Source organism: Tupaia chinensis, unplaced genomic scaffold (genome assembly GCF_000334495.1).
Source record: "Tupaia chinensis unplaced genomic scaffold, TupChi_1.0 Scaffold000182_1, whole genome shotgun sequence".
Taxonomy (NCBI): Eukaryota; Metazoa; Chordata; class Mammalia; order Scandentia; family Tupaiidae; genus Tupaia; species Tupaia belangeri.
This window is the reverse complement of record NW_006159657.1, coordinates 9,752,481-9,773,710: the sequence shown is the minus strand read 5'-3', so window position 1 is coordinate 9,773,710 and position 21,230 is coordinate 9,752,481. Positions and strand designations below refer to the sequence as shown.

At 41.5% G+C, this 21,230-nt stretch overlaps 1 long non-coding RNA gene across 1 annotated transcript; it reads left to right on the top strand.

Moving 5' to 3' along the window:
* The first annotated feature begins 2,207 nt into the window (after positions 1-2,207).
* On the top strand, positions 2,208-18,185 carry LOC102494326 (uncharacterized). Its single transcript, XR_334268.1, has 3 exons — positions 2,208-2,490; positions 12,762-12,921; positions 17,656-18,185. It is a non-coding gene; the product is annotated as an uncharacterized LOC102494326 (long non-coding RNA).
* The last annotated feature ends 3,045 nt before the right edge of the window (positions 18,186-21,230 follow it).

Genomic DNA, 21,230 nt, shown 5'->3' with positions numbered 1-21,230 from the left:
CATCCCCACCAACACTTATCACTTTTTATATTCTTAATATTTGCCATTCTGATAGGAGTTAGGTGGCATCTCATTGTGGTTTTTATCTGCATCTTTCTTATGATGAGGGATGTTGAGCATTTCCTCATATGCTTTTTGGCTGTTCGTATGTCTTCCTTAGATTTTTGTTCAGCTCATTTTCCCATCTTTTAATTAGGTTAATCATTTTTTTTCACAAAAGGCACTTGAGTTCCCTGTGTATTCTGGTTATCAGTCCCTTGTCTGAGGCATATCTAACAAAAATATTTTCCCATTCTGAGGGTTGTTGGTTCACATTTGTTACTGTGTCCTTTGCTGTGCAGAAACTTCTTAGTCTGATATAGTCCCACTTAATACTTGACATTTCTGAGCCTCTATTTTCCTATGTGTAAAATGGAGACATTAAGAGAAACTAGTATGAGTAGTTGTGAGATTGAGTTCATTTGCACTGAGGGTTTAGTGCAATCAGAAATGTACAGTGATAATTATTATGGGAGTGGTTGTTATATATCGACTGGAACAACCTCTCTCTGGACAAATAATTTTCTCAATTATGATAGACTGTAGGAAAAACTTCTCCATACCATTGGGACACATGACAACTATCACCTGGAAGGAAAGGCTACCTTTCTTCAGTGTGTGTGTATGTGTGTCTGTATATGTTTAAACAAAGTGAAAACAATTGAACTGACTTCAACCAAAGGCCTAAGCCTCTCACCTCTATGTTCTTTTTTCCCTTCCCAAAAGCTTTTCAAAGTCCTTTTGCAGAGATTAAGTTGGGTGAACTCCCCCTCTGGCTTGATTAGTTTCCCCTTGTTAACTGACAGAGTTCAATGCAATTTAATTTCATTGCAAGGAAGTGATTCAGAAATCAAGGTCATTTAATTTCTGAAAGGCAAGTGAAGGGTTGCCTTTCCCAAATGATCTTTCTGCCGTTCATTCCCCTTAAAATGAAAAGTGCAATGGTTAATACAATGGTTTCAAGGTTATGTTAGATCACCTTTCCAAATAAGAGAAGATTTTTTTCAATAGGATTTTAATTAGGTCGAGTACAACTAATTCCTCCTTTGGTACTTATTCCATTTCCTTTCCTTTCCTTTCTGTAATTACTGCCAGTGTAACGCTCCTCACACACACAAATAGAGCTGAAGAAAGCCCTGCGATTATCCTTTATTTCTCCTTCATGCAAGAAAGAAGTTATCTACTGCATTCAGTCTTTGTGAATCTGAGGACTGTAGTCCTAACAGCCTTACACACTTGAGCACCAGTATCCCTGTAGAAGAGAGGATGTTCCTCCTGCAATCCTAATACTATGACACATATGTCTCCCTTTTATCTCCAAGCATCGGTGGGGAAGAGAGGCAGGGAGAAGTCAACTCATGTACACACCATCAATCTATAAACATGTATTGAGTGTTTACCAAGAGCTCAGTAGAATGTTAGGTGCATGGAAGTGGGGATTGCAAAAGAGATACAAGAGCTTAGTTAGGTTTGGTGATACAGACAATTAGCAGATAAGATAACAATGTCAACATCATCCTAAAAGAGCAAAGGCACTGTGCATGGGAGGAGAGGGGACATCCAGATTCTTCACAGAGGAGGTAAGAGTTGAACTTGTAAGCACCAGCAGGATGTAGATCATTCACTCACCTGAAAATATTTTTAGAGTACCTGAGGTACGCTAGGCATTCTCTACATACTTCACATACAATGTCTTCTTTAGTCCTCACTTTAATCCCAAGGGGCATGACCCTGAGCCCTACTTTACAGATGAGAAAACTAAGGCTCACAGACATTAAACAAACTTCTCAAAGACTGTAACAATGGCAGAGCTGGTATTCACACCCAGATTTCTCTGACTCCAGAACCCAAGACAAAAATGGAGAGAAGAATAGAACTCATTGAGAAGGGGAAGATCATGCAAGTTTTCTGGACAGGGAAGAAAATTGGAACAGAACCTTAATTATGTGCCCATAAGTCAGGCTCTGTGGTAAGTGCTCCTCCATGTATACCTCTAACATCATTTCATTTTGTCATAGCACTTGTCACTACCAGCAATTTTCTTGGTTTGATTATGTACTCAGACAGATGAATATATAATCAAACCAAGAAAATTCTATAATGTGAACTCTAAGAGAGTTCTAGAATGTCACCTTCTAGAATGTGAACTCCAAGAAAGATAAGCCATATCTGGCTTGACTATTGCACACTGCTTAGCACCGAGTGCCATATAGCAGGAGATCAACGTGTACCTGTGGAATAACAGATGGTATCCCATTCCCTGAGATCCAAGAGGAGGAGGATGCTGAATCATATTCTCCAACAAGGAACTTTCCAATTCTTCCTTGTGTCCTGTGGTGTCTACAGCACCTAGGACAGCGCCCGCAGCGCAGGAAGCCACCCAATGACTGTTGAATAGAAATGGAGAGATTACTGAAGCAGAAAAACAGTCAACAGTTCACTGGAAAGCAGGTTAAAGTTTCACTCAAGTGTTATTAATCTTAGTGATGGATAGAACCACATTGTTAGAGACTAAGCCAGGGAAAACTCTCTGCCTTAAGTCTGTTCTCAGGAAGACTCACATGCCTGGCTGGCCCATGTTCCCAATGACCCCTTCTGTGCACATCGTGCTGGCCTGACTCAAAACAGAAAGTACCTTCTGGACCTTACAGCTCTCACTACAAACTTGGATTCTTTTTTCACTAATTTGTGTTTTCCTAAGGAATATTTATTCATGTAGACTGTGTTTGGGCAATTATTGAAATTATGTCTAATTATGTGATGATGGTAAATAATAATAATCATCTAGCTGCAACATGCACTGTTTCTATTATGCGTAAAGAGTTTGTACAATTTATTAAGAAATGTTCTAGTGTAGAAGTGCTGATTAGGAAGAAGGGAGGGTGTGTTTTGAACATTTCATTGAGTTATCACAATTGCTACTCAATTGCTATTCAGGAAAGGGCTTATATCCTTTTCACTAAGCTTTAGGAGCGCTATTTTTTTGAATAATATTACCATTATTACTATTAATAATAGGTACACTTACAAGATGCCAGGTCCATGTTAAATCTAAGTTAAAATTCGGTACAAGTTTAAGTGCCCTTAGAGAGCAAGCAAACATGGCAGATGACTGAAGCAGGCTGGAGTGGGGATACAATAAGGAGCAGGGAGGTCTGTGGTTACTGAGGCTTCAATGCCCTGTCTACAGGAGACAGCTGCCACTAAGCTAAAGCAGAATGTTGCCACGTGGAGATGTGGGAATGATACTGCCAAAACTTTGGATTATTTTCAGAAGTCAGTTTTTTTTTGAGGGGTTTTTGCTATAGAGTGTGTGTACTTGTCAGAAAGACAGAGAGAGACAGAAAGCAAGAAATCACCCCTCAGGGGGATGGCCACACTGCAGTCCCTTCTCCTCTATTCTCCTTTCGGGATCTCAGGCATGCATGCACACATGCCTTGAGTGAGTTTAAGCTACCAGGCCCGGGACTTGAACCATGGTCAACTACGTGGGAGTCCAGTGGCATAGCCATTACACCAACTGCTGGTCCCCAGAAGTTAGATTTTTAACTACTATGTCTGCCAACAATCCTTGTGCTGCCTACATGCAGCCTGTCAGTCTCAGGCATCCTCCAGCAAAAGCCCCTGGAGAAGACCAGTCTGTGAGCAGGGACTGTGTCAACTCTGTTGGTTGTGGTATGGGAGAAAGAATGGAAAAAAATTGCATAGAAGGGCCAGACTGTGCAATAAACGCAATGTTTATTGGCTGACCCACGTGGGAGCATTCCAGGTTTGTATCCAGAGACCTCCCTGGGTATGCCGGTCATGCATGTTCCCATCATCTGAGGCTGACTGAAGCTGCAGATATATCACAGCATCAGGGCCATGTTAGGGGTTCTTCTCTCTATATCCCTCTCAGAAAAAAAATAAATAAAATTTTTTAAAAGGAAAAAAAAATGCATAGTGCCAATGTGAAGGTTATAAGAGCCCATTTCTCATTTTATTTAAAATCTCATGGATGTAATTTCAGAAAACAATGAAATATCATCAGACATCTGACCAAAGAGGAGAGGCATAGAAAGTGGGCTGATGTAATTACTAGCAGCACTGATAAAGAGACAGGCAAAGACAGACAAGCTAGAGTCACGAAGGGAGTCACCTTCTCCCTGTCATCCTCATCCTGGAGGGAAGGGGATGCTACATGTCCCTGGGACTAGCCAAAGAAGGGAGTCTGAAGACAGGAGATGCCAGGTTGCCAAAATCATAGTCCTCAGAAAAGAAAGGACAGAAATAGGTTGAACCAGGCATTTGTGTAACAGAGAAAAGAGAACTCACACTCTTCCCACCTAATTTAAATGTCATAACTCAGAGAAGTCTATGGCCAAGTTTCGACCTGTAATGTCCCCTCCCCATAATACTCTAAACTTCATTTGTAGCATTCATTATACACGTTTGTGTCAGAATCACTTGCCCCTAGAATCCACAGTGATGACACGTAGTAGGAGCTCAATAAATGACTTATAAAGGAAGATATTATTGAATAGTCCTTTGACCTTAGTCATGGGTCAATTGATTGCCCAATGCCTTGCATGTGAAATAGGATAACAATACCTCTTAGAAATTACCCCTGTGAGATCTTACATAAAAAGGAGAAATGTGAAAAAAACGCACAAGAAATTTTTACTCTGTATATTATATTTCATCTGTTCTTCAAAACAGGCATATGAAGTTGGTAGTAATACTAATATTTTTGAGAGATTTTTTTGCTATAGGGTGTGTGCACTAGACAGAGAGACAGAGACAGAAAGCAAGAAATCACCCTCTGGAAGATGGCCATGCCACAATCCATTCTCTTCCATTCACCTCTTGGGATTTTGGGCACGCAAGCACATGACCTGGTATGAGTTTCAAGTCTCCAGGTCCAGGACCCAAACCATGATTGACCATATGTGAGTCCAGCACTTTAACCACTTTGCCACCTACTTGCTCCAGTGCTTTTTTTCATTTTCCTATGGGTGGATGCACTTGTGTGTGTGTGAGAGAGAGCCAGAGAGAGTGAGAGAGCGAGAGAGAGAAAGTGAGAAATCACCCTCCCCCACAAGAGGAATGGCCATACCACAATCCCTCTTCCTCTATTCTCCTCTAAGAATTTTGGGCATGCACACATGTGGCCAACTTGTTTTCCAAGCCACCAGCTCAGGACTTAAACCACACAGCTGGCCATGTGAGATCCAGCCATCTTAACCACCATGCCACTGGCTGCTAGCCTAGTTTGGTAGTATTTTTTTTTTTTGAGAGGTTTTTGCTACAGGGCACATGCACTCACCAGATACAGAGAAAGACAGAGAGACAGAAAGTGAGAAATAATCTCCCAAGGGGGATGGCCACACTGCAATACCTTCTTCTCCATTCTCCTCTTGGGATCATGGGCACGCACGTACACGTGCCCAGTGTGAGTTTTTAAGCCACCGGGTCCGAGGCTCAAACCGTGGTCAACTACATGGGTGTCCAGTGACATAGCCATTACGCTAACTGCTGGTCCTTGTTGGTAGTATTTTAATCTCAACTTAGTACTGAGGAAATCTTGGCTTATAGCAGTTAAGTGACAGAACAGAATTTAAATAGCACAACTGAGCTTCTCAGTTATTTCTTGCACAGCTAGAAAGTGACACAATAGAAATTCCGATCCAGTCTGTCTGAGTATTTATTCCTTTCCTCACAGGAATTTAGAGAAGGCTGAAGCCATTCTGTCAAACTGGTAGGAACCAAAGCAAGCTTCCTAAAGGAAGTGTATTTATCCTGGGTCTTGAAGGATGGATGAGAATTTGGGAGGCAGAAGTAGCAGAGAAAGTATTTTAAGTGGAAGCAATGACTCAGATAAAAGCCCTGAGTTAATAAGAAATAATGGATTGATTCATTAAAAGGATGCTCATACCAGCATTGTTTTGAATAGTAAAAAGTTGAATAAACATGAACGCCCATCAGGGGGAAAAAATAAACAGAAAAAGATAAAGGGGAGAGTCTTGAGAATGGCTGAATTCACATCGTGAAAACTTAGAATTCACTTATCCTCTCAACAATTATTTATTAAATGCCTTCCATGTATAAAATAAATGTAACTGTGCCAGATATGAGGAGATGGAACAAAGCATCTTTGTTTCCTGGCTTCGTGGGGCACACAGTCTAAAGCTCTGGTCCACTGACTCCATGGCATTGTTGCAAAAACCAAACGAAGAAATAAGCAAGAGATAACTGAGAAGCTCAGTTGTGCTATTTAAATTCTGTATTTGTTCTGTTTTATCAGTCAGACTCTTTATAGTCATTAATTAAAAACTCCAGTTCAAATTGGCTTTCACAGAAATCCATCCATTCAGATAAAAGAATGTTGTCTGGTGCTGCTGGTTTGAATGACTTTACCATGTCACCAAGACAGGGTGAACCACAGCTCTGTGGTGCTCCTCTGTGTATAGGCTTCATCCTCAGTGTCTGTTTCCAAAGCTCCTGTACTCACACCTTCTCAGCTTCACATCCCATTGAGATAAGCTCAACTCTCATTGGCTATAAAGTGACCATGTGTTCATTTTAGAACCAATCATAATCATAAAGATGGAATGTGCTAATTGGTCTACACTAATCAGGACCTCTCCAACTCTGACCTGGCCAGGAAAAAATGCAAACTAAGAGTTAAAGAAAAGTGGCTCTTCAAATGTAGTTCCAGGGATACTTTTACCAGAAGCATAGTAAATTCTGGGAAATGAAGGATAGCAATCCACTCTTACCACCATGAGGCTTGTGATCTTTGGAAAAATCACACGATCAAAAGCCACCTTATAAATAGAACAGTTTGGGGAGGGACTAAATAATGTTAGACTTGTAAAACCAAAGCTGTGAGGGATTGGGGGGAAATTTCAATAACAAATGCTTTCTCTTTTAAAGTAGGTGTGTTTACTTTGTCATGGTAAACTATAAAAATGATGAAAATTAATGTAGGCATCGCTGAGCAAATCCTTAACACTTGAGATTAGACCCAGATGAGCATCAGGAACAGTGGCTCTCAACCCTGGCTGCACGTTGTATCACCAGGAGCACTCTTCACCACGCGGATACCCGATCCTCATCCACAGTGATTCTGATTTAATTAGTCTGGGGTGTGGTCCGGATGTGGGAAGGTATATTTTTTGTTTGTTTTACTTTTTTGTTTGTTTTTAAATAGTGGTTCTCAACTTTAGTTGCAATTAGAATCATCTGAAGAATTTTTTTAAATCCCAAAGACTAGATTACAACCCAGATCAGTTTCAGGGAGACAGCCAGCAAACACCATCAAACTGTCTGGAAAAGTTCAACCTGTTCTCAGTATTTATGGATATAAGATACAAACACATGCAAATCATAACTCACTACAATCAGAGTCAATCACTTTCTTTCAAATAATTATCTTGATTCTTGTTTTACTTCAAATATTCGTTCCTGGTTCCTCATCTGACTATTCCTTAAACAGAACTCACTATGACTCAGCACTTTGTCAGATTGTTCTCATTAGAGACCTTTCTTAATTTTAGAATGGCTGCCGTCCTGCCATACCTTAAGCTGGATTGTGAAGAGTAAAGATTTCTGGTAGTTCATCTTTCTTTTTCTCTTTCTTTCATTTTCTCCATTTTCTTTTTCTTTCTTTCTTCTTCCTTCCTTCTTCCTTTCTTCCTTCCTTCTTTCCTTTTCTTTCTTCCTTTTTTCTTTTTCTTTCTTTTCCTTTTTTTCTTCTTTCTTTCCCCCCTTTTTTTTTTCTCTCTTCGTTCTTTTTCTTTCTTTTCATTTTGAGAGAGAATTTTGCTATAGGATGTGTATGCTTGAGAGAGAGAGAGAAATGAAGAATCACACCCCCGAGAGGGATGGTCATGCTGCAATCCCTTCCCCTCCTGGGATCTTAGGTATGCATGCAGCATGAGTTTCAAACCACCAGGTCTGGGACTCCAGCTGTGGTCAGCCATGTAGGAGTCCAACGCCTTTACCACTATGCCTCCTGCTGGCCCCTCTGGTAATTCATTTTACTCCATTGGTTATGATACAATATAACGTTTTTCATTACTGTCCCTGCACTATCCCCATTTCCCTTCAAATTTGACTTTATACAGTTTCCTTGGCTGACTGTCATTTTGGAGAGGCCAGGAAAAGTAGCTTTGTTACATGTTTAGGCTGATGTGGACAAGAAGAAAACAAAACAAAAACAAAAGCGAGCATGGAAAGCCAGAGACAAATGTATCTAACAGTAATGGAAATTAGAGCTCAAGATAAGAACTTAAGCCATAGTATTTAGGAAAATTGTGGGAAGTCTAATCTAATAGCATGGGATCCAGTGGGGGAGATGAGCCAATGTTATTTAATTCTTCAAAGACAAATCCACTCAAGCTATTAGTTTAGCGACACAGATTTCTCTTAATAATTTCTCAAAGGCAGTAATGCCATCTGTGAAAACTGCTAGCATTATAGAGGAATCTTTAACGAGCGACTCTTATACTAATCTTGATCCCAGTTGTACTCAATCATTTTAAGTTGCCAAACACTTCACATTTTGATTCTCTTTATAGACTTTTGTCAATGTTTTTCCTTTTGCCTGAAGCATGCTTGCCCATCATGTTTGCCCATTTTAATTTCTACTGTTTGTTCAGATCTCAGCTTTAACTGTCACTTCCTCTGACATATTAGCCAGGATGTATTAGACTGCCGGTAAAGACAATATCCAACTCAAAATGTCTTAAACAATAAGGTATTTACTCTGATATTTCATCCTTCTTATGTGCCACTTCTGATCTCAATGCTTTGGGTTCCTCGTGCCAGTGGGCCAATAGTCAGAGAAACGGGTTACAATGCTGATGGGGTTCATTGTTTCCGAACACCTGATTAACTAGAAGTGCCATTACACAACGAAGTCAGGGATAATTCACAGGGGCCTCTTTCGGTGTTTTCGTGACACATCATCGTAGCAATCTGTTGGTTTCAAGAATCATGGCCTAACAAAGGCAAGGCAATAAGAGCTGAGGCTTCTTTGTCAATCTAGACAAGCTCGACTAGCTCAGCTAGCCCAGCACAGTGAGGAGTAAAGATGGTGAATGGGAATGATGAGCTCACAACCAACCACAACAGCAAGTATCATAGTTTGTGTCACTCATACACTTTCCTTGAATCTTTTCTGAGTCCACCCTAAGGGGGACTCTATGTAATGTATTAGACTTGTACCTTTTCTATCAGGAGAGAAGTAAGGGCTTTTTTTTAAAAAAAAATCTTATTTTGACCTCCATCTTTTTAAAAGTAGAGGTCAAGAGGGGATCTACTTGATTCAAGGAGCAGACTGTATCAGACACTGTATCACCCAATTCATTCTAGCCAACCCTGGGATTTCCACAAGATTAAGTATGATCTAACTGTATCTCTACTTATCCCTAAAATGGCACCACATATTTCTTATCTCCCTTGCTATCTTATCTGTTAATGCCAAGCTGTTGGATGCTATGGAACCTGAGTTGATACCCATGCATGCAAAACCCAGAAGTGTGAGACACTAAAATATGCCCCCAATCCCAACAAGATGGAGAAATAGAGGAGAAAGGATTATGGTGTTACATACCCCATGGGGGAGGTGCTTTTCCCCTATGTCTCTGTCTTTCTCTGGCAAGCACACATGCCCTATGGCAATACCATTTTCTTTTAAAAAAATCAAATCCTATAGGAGAGGAAGAAGGTATATTCTTTCCTTTCTAAGATAGAAGATAAGTTTCCCAGAAGCTCCTCAGACTTCTGAGGCACATTCTCTCAAATCTCGTGGACCAGGACTGCATCTCATTCTCTAACTGGCAAGAGGTATTAAATGTCTTAATCTAATCATAGTTCATTCTTTGAGAATAGATATGACCCATCCTTTCTCAACTCACAATTCTGAATAAAATCAGATGTGTTGTCAAGAGAAAAAGTGAGGAATTAACAGCTGCTAGCACAGCTAGAGACCACTTCAACGTCTCTACCTTTGCCAATTTCCTGCTAGAGCAGCTAAATAAGCAAGATGGCTAGCTTCCCTTGCAGCTAGAAGTGATCTACTATAGTTCTAGGCCTTTGCATGTAAGGAGACATTGTGTAGGGTTCTTTTTCTCCTTGATAAAAGGATAAAGACATGAGAGTGCTTTCTCTCCCTTCCCTGATTCCTTGTCTGATTTGTGGCTTTGGACTTATTTGTGTGAGGACTTGATTCCTGGAGCCTCAGCAATCATCTTGTGACTGTGGGGCTATAAGACTAAATATGAAAGACCAGTAAGCTGATAAGGATGGAGTGGAACAATGAAACGAGCCTGGCTCCCTAATTACATCCTTGAGCCACTGAAGTAACACGGTGATAGTTTTTTTCTGGACTTTTTAGTTATATTAATTATATAATTGTCTTTCATATTTAACCATTAGTATTTAAATACATTACATGTAGCCAAAAGTCTTTCAAACTGATAAAGCAGCCAACAATGTCTGTCATTTTCAGGAAGTACAGACTGCATTAGCTATCTTGTCCTTTGATAATTCTTATGGTAATTATTATACTACATTTTCATTGTTCAGTTAAACAGAGTCTTTTGAAGTATATATGGTATGCAAGCAAAGGCTGAGCTGAACTGTGGTTATTTGTAGAGTTCATTATAGTCTATAATTAACAGAGGAATTGTCTTGGGGGAAAAAAAGGCAGAAAATAAAAGATAAAAAATTGACCAAATGTGTACCAGCAAGCAGAAATCCTTTATAAGTAGCAACTACACTTTAAATTTATCATTTATCTTTTGCTTAGAAAATGTTCCCAACGTTTTGTCTCTCTTGATTAAATGACTTCTTGGTGGTCAACTAGAGAAGAGATTTGAAACTATTAGACTGTCTGGAAAGTCATGACATATTTTTCAATATTTTTCTATGCAAAAATGTTGACTTTCCCAACAACACAATAGTTATCCTCCAACTTTGTGTGATGTACTTGGGAAGTCACTTTATAGACAATTTTTTTTCTTTTAAAAATACTTTTTAAAATTACATAAGTAATCCATACTTATCGTAAAACTTTTAAATAATTCAGGGGTAAAAATTTTAAAGTGGAAGCTCCTTTTCACTCCCAACCTCCAATTTCTCTTATGCCCTGGAGATAATTTCCATACCCTTTGATGTACACCCATTCAGATTTTTTTTAACATTTCTCTCAATTCACATATTCTTATATGAATAAATAAACGGACTATACTTCGTCTTTTTAGGATGCACTTTTATTTTAAAATGTAAGATTCCCGAAATAAAGATGCATCTTACAATTTAAGGCATTGTACAGTGGCCAGTTTCTTTGCTTCTTATTGGCACATAAAATAATGGTGCATCTTGCACTAAGTGGCATTTTGGAGTAACAAAATACAGTAGAAAGAGAGCTTGCACAGTGATATAGATGTATGATTGTGTGAATTGCTGTGGACAACTTTCAGTATGAATAGGTCTGCTTCATTCACTTTAATGGTTACATGATTTGCATTGTATGGCTGTACCTTCCTTTATTTAGCCATAGTCCTTAAAGATTGGCTTTCAGATTATTTCTAAATTTTCCCTGTAGAAATAGTGTTGTAATAACCATCTTTGTCCCCAAATCTTGGATCCTGTGTGTAAATACCTGTGAAACTGAGATTCTTATCTCCTAAGTCTCATAGCTACCTTGTCACTCAGAGCTCAACCAGACACATGTGCATATCTGGCTCCTGGGCAGTCATACTGACCAGCTCAAAAGAGATCAAATAGTCATCTAGATCAGGGGTCAGTAAACATTTTTTTTCCATAGAGACAGACAGTCAATTATTTTGAGCTTTCTGGGCTAGGCTGTCCCTGTTGCAACTACTCAGCTCTGTAGGTATAACACAAAAGCAATGTGGAAAAATATGTGAATGAAAAACTTGTTCTGATAAAACTATCTGACAAGAACAGATCATGGGCTGGATTTGTCTCTCCAAGACTGTAGTTTACCCACCCCTTGTCTAAGTGAAGGGCCCTTCTTGAAGCTGTATAGTACCCAACTTGTGTAGCCCTTGATAGCAGCCTTGTCTGCCTCCTCATTCTCTAAGGACCCTAGGATAAATTGCATAGCTTTTCCAAACTTTTCATTGACAAATACAACATATAATCATAAAATATTTTTAAAGTATGTGCTACAGTTTGGGATTTGGTTATATCGCAAAGGTGTGAATAAGTTTTGGATGTAAAAAAGGTAATTAATGATTGACTTCTGCTTGGTTTATAAGAAGGGAAAGGAGACCAAAACAGACAGGAACATGTAGATAATTGCTGCTCTGCTCAAGAGCTTGTTCTTGCCCTGTTGCAGCCTCATGAGAAGTTGGCCTCTAGACATTGTACCTCCAAGTCATGAGCGGTCTAATCCTCTGTTCTTCCAAATCACCCAGTTTCAGATACCTCTGTAGGATATGCAGTAGTGAATTAAAACAGATTGTGTTATTGAATTAAAGTGAAAGTCTGGGTATGTGTGTATTATTCCATTTTTCTTCTGGGTTTTATAGCATTTATGAGAATTGAAGAAATGCTAAACAAAGCATTCACGAGTACTTGACAAATACTATAGAGCTCTTTAAATTTTTGTTTTGTTTTACTAATGAAGAAGTTTATAGTTTTTAATCTATAGAGACATGATGCAAAACCAGGTCAGTCTGACTTGAAAACCCGTGCCTCTCCTATAGTACCTACTACTGGGAAGGAAAGGATCTGAACCCCCTCTGGGGGACGAAATGATGATATATCAGTAAAACACGATGCTATGCAAGGCACATCCACAACGGAAGATTGCCAGTTCAAGTCTAGAGACCTCCCTGCCTACACTGAGCACGACCTGTCCTGAAGGTGAGGTGTCGATCAGGGTGCCGGGATCACATTGGGAGTGTTCACTCTCTCTGTCTCTCTTACTTTGTCTCTCTTGTCCATGAAAGAAGTAAATACACTTAAAAACTAAAACTCACTTTGTCAGCAGTGGATATTGTAGGCTCTGGATCTCAGAGCAACCAGCAAATACACAGCCCACAACAACAGGCAGCTTCTGCAAGGCCTGGGCCTTTGGGCTTGCAGACGTTCCCAACCAGTGAATTTTCCTGTTATTTATGCCTGTTCAATCTGATTGCAGTTCTATTACCTGAATAGAAATGCAGCCACAGAGGTGTTGATAAAGCTGTCACAGCAAGATGGAGATAGTAAGTCTCATTAATATTAAGAAAAGAACAAACCCATAAATAAGAGATTATCAAGTGAAATAAGATAGTCTCTCCTCCAACTTCTAACAAATCTTATGTGCAAAGCCATGTAATTTCCCCAGGCATCCTCTCTGCCAACCAGATGTATAGAATATGAATTGTGCAGGGGAGGGAAATTGATATGCAGATCAACGAGTTGGCAAAATAATTAGAGCCATGAGGCTCCCTCAGTCTTGTGTTTTATTTGAGAAGTCATCAACTTGAATTACTTGGTCTGGACCACACTGATTATGTAATATAGTAGTCCTTAAAAAGAGGCTGGAGAGGAAGGAGAGGTGATGGAACCGGCCCCCTGAAGGGGGCCACCTTTCTATGCAGGTAAGAGCAGAAGCTGCCCCTTTGTGGCATGACCATGCCCAACACAGGCACCTGTCCTCTGCCTACTCAGCCCACTGGACTAAGCAACCTCCAGCTTCCCTTCTTGCTTATAGCTCTGTCATCCCAACCACTCCTCCAGGAGGTGATCATATTCAAGACCACCTGCAGGTTGAGGCTGATTGGAAAATAAAACATTTTATTAAGTCGCTGAACCTCTGATCAAGTAAGCATCTTTTGCAGAGAAGGACCAGTTGGGTCTGTATCCTTAAGCAGCCCCTGGTTCAGTGTCTGGCTTGTGATAGGGGATCCAGAAATACTTATTGATTGGAATTGACCAAAGCCAACAAAAAAACCTTAAAGGAGTAGGAAAAAGAGAACGGAGAGGAAAAAGAGGCAGAAGTGTGAAAGCGGGAAGAGGAGAAAGTCAGAGGAAGGAGAAGGACAGAGAAGGTGGTAGTGACAGAATGTGCACAAAGCAGATAGGAGTAGGGGAAAGGCAGAGGGAGAGGAGGGCAGAGACAGGGAAGCAGACAGAAGGCAAAGACTGGGCTATGAAGACAGCTGGAGCCAGAGAGATGGGAGGACACAGCAAGAAGAGGCAGAGAAAGGAGCGGGCAGCAAGACAGGCAAACCCAAGGCCACTCAGGACAGATACACAAAGACAGAACACAGACATGGTCAGACCCCCACACACTGTAATAGCAGACAGAGACAATAGACAATATAGTCGTGTCTCCAAGAAAGACCAGGGGACGAAGGAATTTTCCAGTCTCTCAAGAGAATCCACACTTCCTCCCAGCTTACTATTCTTTCCCCTCTGCTAAAATAATTCTTTGATAGAGAAATGGAACCAAAAAAAAATGTCCTTCTGGAATAACTGTCTCCCCAAATTCTGAGAACCTATTACTTGGAAGGTGGGAAATGGGCATTTCCTCTTGGCTCTGAGAACCTATTACTTGGAAGGTGGGAAATTTGATTCCTTCCAAATCAACAGAGGAGTGGCATCTGAAACTCAGGAATCAGAGGGAGGAGGTTGATCCTTCCCCACCTCCAGTCTCTTTAACTCATGCAGCACCAGCAGCAGACTCTACCCTCACAGAATAATTGAAAGATCAGCTAAAATAATAACATGGAAGGTACATCACCCTCTGAGATCATTCAGTGACTGAGGTGAGAAGTTATATTCATTCATTCATATATTCCTTCTCTTCCTTTCCTCCCTCCCTTTCTCTGTCCTCTTCTCTTTTTCCTCCCCCTCCTCCTTTCCCCTGCCCTCTCTTACTTTCCTTCTGCTTCCATCCACCTCCACCCTCTACCCACATTCACTTCTGATTTCTATTCCAAAGAGACCTTGACTTCAGCCCTCAGGTCATGAAATATTCAATCCACTTGGACACTTTCTAATTAATCTGGGGTTTGATTCAGGCCATCGCGCCTTGACGCCTGCTTCTATAACCCTGCCCTAGATCCAATTAGCCAGCTTTGAGCACTGTCCCCGAGACAGGGACAAGAGCGCTCACTCTCAGGACCTGGTTTGCTGAGGCATCTGCTAACATTCTCTTTGCCATTCCCTCCATGCGTGTCTGGAAAGGTAGCAAGCAGGATAAGATCTGTCCTATACGGGAGTCTAAGGTGAATGTTAAAGAATGAGAAAAGAAAAATGCAAAACCAAAAGCAATCAACAGCTCAGGCAGATCCAGATGATTAACAGGCTGGCTGGATCATGGATACAGATGTTTCATCAGAATTCCATGGTTGTCCTCACCTGGCTCTTCTTAGCATCCCTACCTTCCATATGGACTCAATTATCACAGGGTTCATTTGCACTTGTTGACATTTTGCTCTATTAAAAAAAAAAAAAAGCAAGCTTTCCATTGCTAACATTGTACTGTGCTAGTGGGTTTTGTCTCACAGATTGAGTCACACATAAATCAGTGGCTACACATAAGGTTTTTTAGCACAATACCAGGCACATGTAAAGTGTTCAACAAATCATGGATATTTGATGAATTTTTGTTATAATCATTATCATATATTTATGTTGGGGACAGGCCTGGTTTTCTGTTCTGCCTGTAATGGGTCACACAATATCCAGCACTCATTCTCAATGTGGTTTACTAAAAGGTCATGGGTGGTTTTTGACATTGAGTGTAGGATTTCTCAATAATCTCCCCTCTTTTGACCACCCTTATTCAATCATCCAACAAATATATTTTGTAAAGTTTATCTATTCCATGAGTAAGAGAGAGAGAGAGAGAAAAGCAGAAATACAGTACCCTGACAGGGACCCGAGGCTACAATGCATCCAAGCTTCAGCCAGCCTGGATCATGGGTGCTCATGTGTCCAGCATACCTAGGTCTCTGGACTTGAACTGACAACTCTCTCATGTAGTTCTGGCTCTCAGAGCACCGTGTTTTAGCACTATACCACCATCCAGTTCCCCCTTCCAAACAGTTTCCGGGTGCCGGCTGAAGGCCAGGATCATGTTAGGTGCAGGAGATTCCCTTGTAGACAAGATAGAAAAGATTTTTTGTTCCCAGAAAGTTACAATATACTGAGCCACAGGACTTAGCATCCACCCACATAAGTAAATCCGTACACAGCATTACTATAGCTAGGTATTGTTCTGCATTGAAACACTGAGTCCTCACAACTGATCTATGGGGGAGGCACTTCCGTAACCATCATTTTATACCTTATACATGTATATAGATTGAGGACCAGAGATATACATTAATCTATCCAAGACCACACAGCAATAGGCAGCAGAGCTGGGATTTAAACCTGGGCAGTTTGGTTCCAGAGTCCACACTACCAATCACCAAGTTATGCTGTCCCCACAGCATAGTGGTACCCACTGCCTCTTCCTGTTAGCAAACTTTTGTTTGTGCAAGTACATTTAAATATTCTTCAATTCCATAGAGAGATCACAGGTCAGTGGGTGTCAGGGGCTAAGGAGGGGAGGAGTCGGGAATGTGTATGGAGTTCCCATTTGGGCTGATGCAAAAGTTCCAAGATTAGAGTGATGACAATTGCAAAATATTATGAATGCTCTCACCACCACTGAGTTGTACACTTTAAAATGGCCAGAAAGGTAAAGTTTCTGTTATGGGAATTCCCTCCTTCAATTGTTTTAATTCTTAAGTGCAGGGTTGTTTTATGTCTTTCATGTCCCTACAATGTCTGGATCTAAAAGTTCTCAGCAAACATTTTCATCTGGGTAACTGACAGCCAGGGGTGTGAGAAATGGAGAAATGGCATAATGGTTATATCACTGGACTCCCACTTAATTGATCACAGTTTGAGTCCTGAACCTGGTGGCTTAAAACTCATGCCAGATGCATATGCACATGTGCCCACGACCTCTAGAGGAGACTGCAGGAGAAGGGACTGTGGCATGGCCATCCTCCAGGGAGGTAAATTCTTGCTTTCTGTCTCTCTGGCAAGGGTGCACACCCTATGGCAAAAATCTCTCTTAAAAAAGAGAGAGAGAGAGAGAGAGAGAGAGAGAGAGAGAGAAAGAAAGAAAAAAGAAATGGAGTTTGCTTTACTTTTTTTTGGGGGGGGGGCTAGAATTTAGGAACCCAGCAGACCCTTGTCCTTACAAGAGCAACTGGAGCCACAGACAGTGCTGATTCTGAGGGCGAAAGACAAGTATTTGGTATCAAAGGGTGTCTCTTGCCAAAGGCTGCACTAGACCAAGAAAAATGCTTCCCATGAGGCAAGGATGTGAAAGGACAAGACATCAGGATGGCATTGAGAAGGCAAAGTTCAGAGCCAGGGGAGCAGCTCAAATTGAGATCTGAGGAGCAAGTCAGGACTGAAAACAGAAAACAACTTCGAAGTCAAGGACTGAGAGAATCTCAAGCCCATTAGGAAGGAGACTATCATAATAATAATATGAAAATAACAGTAAATCAGACCTTAGTGCTTTCCACATGGCAGATACTGTTTCAAAGATTCTCACATATTAACTCATTTGTTCTGTATTATTATTGCCCACATTTATAGATAAACGAAGTAAGACACAGAGAAGTTAGGTGACTAACTAAGGTCACACAGCTGGACAGTGGCTAAACCTGGATTCCAAGGCAAGTGATCAAGAGCTGAAGACTGACTTCTTACCATACAAAGTAAGGTGCCAATCTGGAGTTAAGGTTCTCGTCCTGCTGAGGCCCAGCTGCTGATCCAGTGAGGTGAAGAGCCCAACAGAGGTGGAGGCTTAAGGACACAGAAAACAAACTAACCTCAGGGCCCTGGACTCACAAAGTAGGGAGCCATTACTAATAACGAGAGAGAGAGAAGGGCAGTGGTTAGGACCAGGGACTGAACTGAAAGCCTAGACTTGGATTCCAGCTCTGCCATTTAGAAGCCATGACACCTTGGGCACTCTCTCAATGTTCTCATCAGTAAGACGGGGATACAATGATATCTGTTTCATAGAGTTGTTGTAACAGGTACGTGAGCTGGTTTTGGAAAGCACTGAGCACTGACCCTGGCATACAGTAAGCGAGATGTGAGTGCTAAATAAAATAAACACATCAGAGAAAATAGCTTTGACTTTATGCATCTTGAAGGGGACAGTGGGGAAGAAGTGACCAATGGATACATCCCTGCTTGTTTTGCCTTTACACATAAGAAACGGAAATCTTTGGCTGAGAAAAGCAGGAGCGGCTGGTGTGTAACTGAAACCTGCCCTCATGTCTTCAGCCCTGTTGTTCCTGCCTCCCTCCTTCCACTTCCTTCCCCAGATCAGGGAGGGAATGGCTGTAGGCTGGCCCACCTCAAGCGGCATAATGGTGATATTTAATTAATCTATTCATTTGATCCCATAGTTTGCTCAGTGGCTCCCTTTCCTTGATGTTCCCTGGGGTTTGAATACCATAAAATGCAGCCCTAATTAATACTATGGAAACACCAGTCGTCTCCATCAATAAAACATCAGAATGAGCCTGGATATTTTTTTAAACAACCTTTTCTAAAAAACTGAGCAAGTGAGCAGAGTGAGCTGGAGCAGAAAATAAGAAAGTTAACAAACTCCTTTTGCCAGCAATTATCTAAGAGTAGCATTTCTAATTCTCTCTACTGGTTTGGGGCTGGAGGCCAATCATTCGGAGTGCAAGGAGCCTAGAGTCTATGCCCATGGTCATGAATTTCCTGTGTGAGATCTTAGCTGATCATCTCCTCTCTTCGGGTCTCTGTTTTTATACCTGGAAAATGCGGGTGCCAGACCAACTTTCATAGTTTCACATTCTATGATATGAAAACATCAGGTTATCAAGTACTTGGTTTAGGTCAAGTTGAGAAATTCTTGGGCCTGTGTCACCATCCTAAGAAAGGGCCACAGGCACTTTCTTCCACTCAGGTCCGTAGACTCTGGGTAACATCGGCTGTCCTCTGGCCACAGGGACTTGGCCAGAGGTCCGAGTATCAGTCCCAGGCAGTACTGCAAGTTCACCTAGGGGCCTCTGAGAGGTTCTGACTTGGGAGTTCTCCATATCGGATGAGACCAACCAACCCCATCAGATCCTCTTTCCTGGAGTAAGTGGAGCACTTACATTTGCTTCTTTCTAAGCACAGGGAAGGAGAAGGAGGAAAAAATGCATTCATAGCTGTGAGGATAGACACAGAAGCTGCAAAAACCTGGATTTAAAATCCTGCTGGCCCTTCCCTGCCTTGTACGAGCTACATGACTTTGGACATGCTATGCACCCTCTTTGTGCCTTAGTTTTCTTGTATATAAATAGGGATAAGTCCCCCTTTATAGACTTATGATGAAGATTAATGAGATAACTTACAGAAATTACACAGCATAATATCTGATGCACGTTAGCCCCTGGGTAACTGTGTTCACTATTAATGGCAATGAATGAAGAAACAAGAGAAAGAGGGAAGAATGGGAGGTAAAAGCAAAAGGAGCACAGAAAAGATAAGTCACAAAACAATCAATAAAATTGGTTGTCTTTGGGTGAAGCACTTTCCCAGCTCTCAGTCCCTGTGCTCCAATGGGGCTTTACTCCCTTTCCAGCCATGGTGCGTGTGACACAGACCCAAGTCAATCAGAACATTATGTTCTCCCAGCCACCATGATTGGCCCAGAGTGAACACATGACTGAAGTCAACCCACTTTTGACACCTGGGTTTCATCCTGAGATACCTAAAATTGTGTCTTCCCCATTGTCTAAGAGAAATCAAGTCCCATCAATACTTCTGTGATTCTTCAAAGACTCAGAAATTTGCTAGGTGGTCATAAGAAATGGTCACATCACAAAGCGAGTGACTTTCTACCATGTTATCTCCAGCTTGTAGACCGCCATCTTTCCCTCTTGTTGTTCTCCTCCTCATACAAACCCTGGAGAGACACCCAGGTCCTTCCAAAAATGACCTTCAACTCTGAACACCAACCAAAGTATTTTTCCAACAAAGGTAATTTTCTGTTCAGGAGAGCAATTCTGGCTGAACCAAATGTCTTCTGTCTCACTCCACCAGTCAAGTTCAAAGTAAGCCCTCCTTCAGCAAACACCATTATCATCACAGATGTTCCCAGGCTGGAGGGTGTGTGAGAAGCATATATGCATTGCCAGCCCTCAGCATTTTGGTGAGATTTCACTCCTGCCCTTAGAACTAACATCACAGGCAGAAGCAGCAAAAGGCTTTCCTCAGTGGCCCTGGAGCCAGCCATCTCATTCAACTTAGGGTCTACAGGTCTTGCTGCCACCAGAATCAGTAAGGTTAAACATTCTGGGTGAGAGCAGGAATTAATAACCAAGCAATGGTCTTACATGGGCTGCGGATTCCCCCTGCTAGTTAATAAAGTGATTCATTTGAACTGCTTCCCCCTTCATTGATGGCGAGGGGCCTGCTTCTCCCCCTACCAGCCCTTCCCTTTCTAGGAAAAGACGAGCGAGGTTTATTGAATTCTAATACATCATCTTGGCAGCAGGCGTCAATAGAAGGAGACAAATGTGAGAACAGAACACGGAGCCCCATATTCATCCCTTGCAATCCCCCCGCCCCTTCTTCTTCTCAGCAAATCTACTCAGCACCCCCCAGGGAAGCTGAGAGTTCATTATGAACGGCAGCCAAGAGTCAATAAATACATGGCCGAGATTTCAGTCACCTACTGTGGCTGTCCTCACCACCGACAAAGTAATTGTATGGCCCCAGACTGGGCAAGAGGCTTGTGGGGCAGGGACAAGTGGCAGGGAGCTCAAAAGAGCTCTGAAACCAGAATGATCTCTTTATAAAGCAAATATGATTATGTCAAACATTGCCACCTCACTTAAAACTTTTCAATGGCTCCCCATTGCTTCTTGGATAAAGACCAAAACATTTAACGAGGCTTGTGGGGACTCTGCAGGGTGTGGCTCCTGCTGACCTCTCTGTTCTCATATCAAAACCTGCCTCTCTCCTCCTTCCCCATCCCCATTCTCAACTACTCCAATCCTACTGATAATCTTTCCTTTTTTTCAGTTGCTTGGTGGGCCTCATGAGCTCAGATTAAATATCATGTGCTCAATCTGGAGCACATCCTACCATAATCTGGTCTCATAACCATGCATACATGTCTATTGCATTTATCCTAG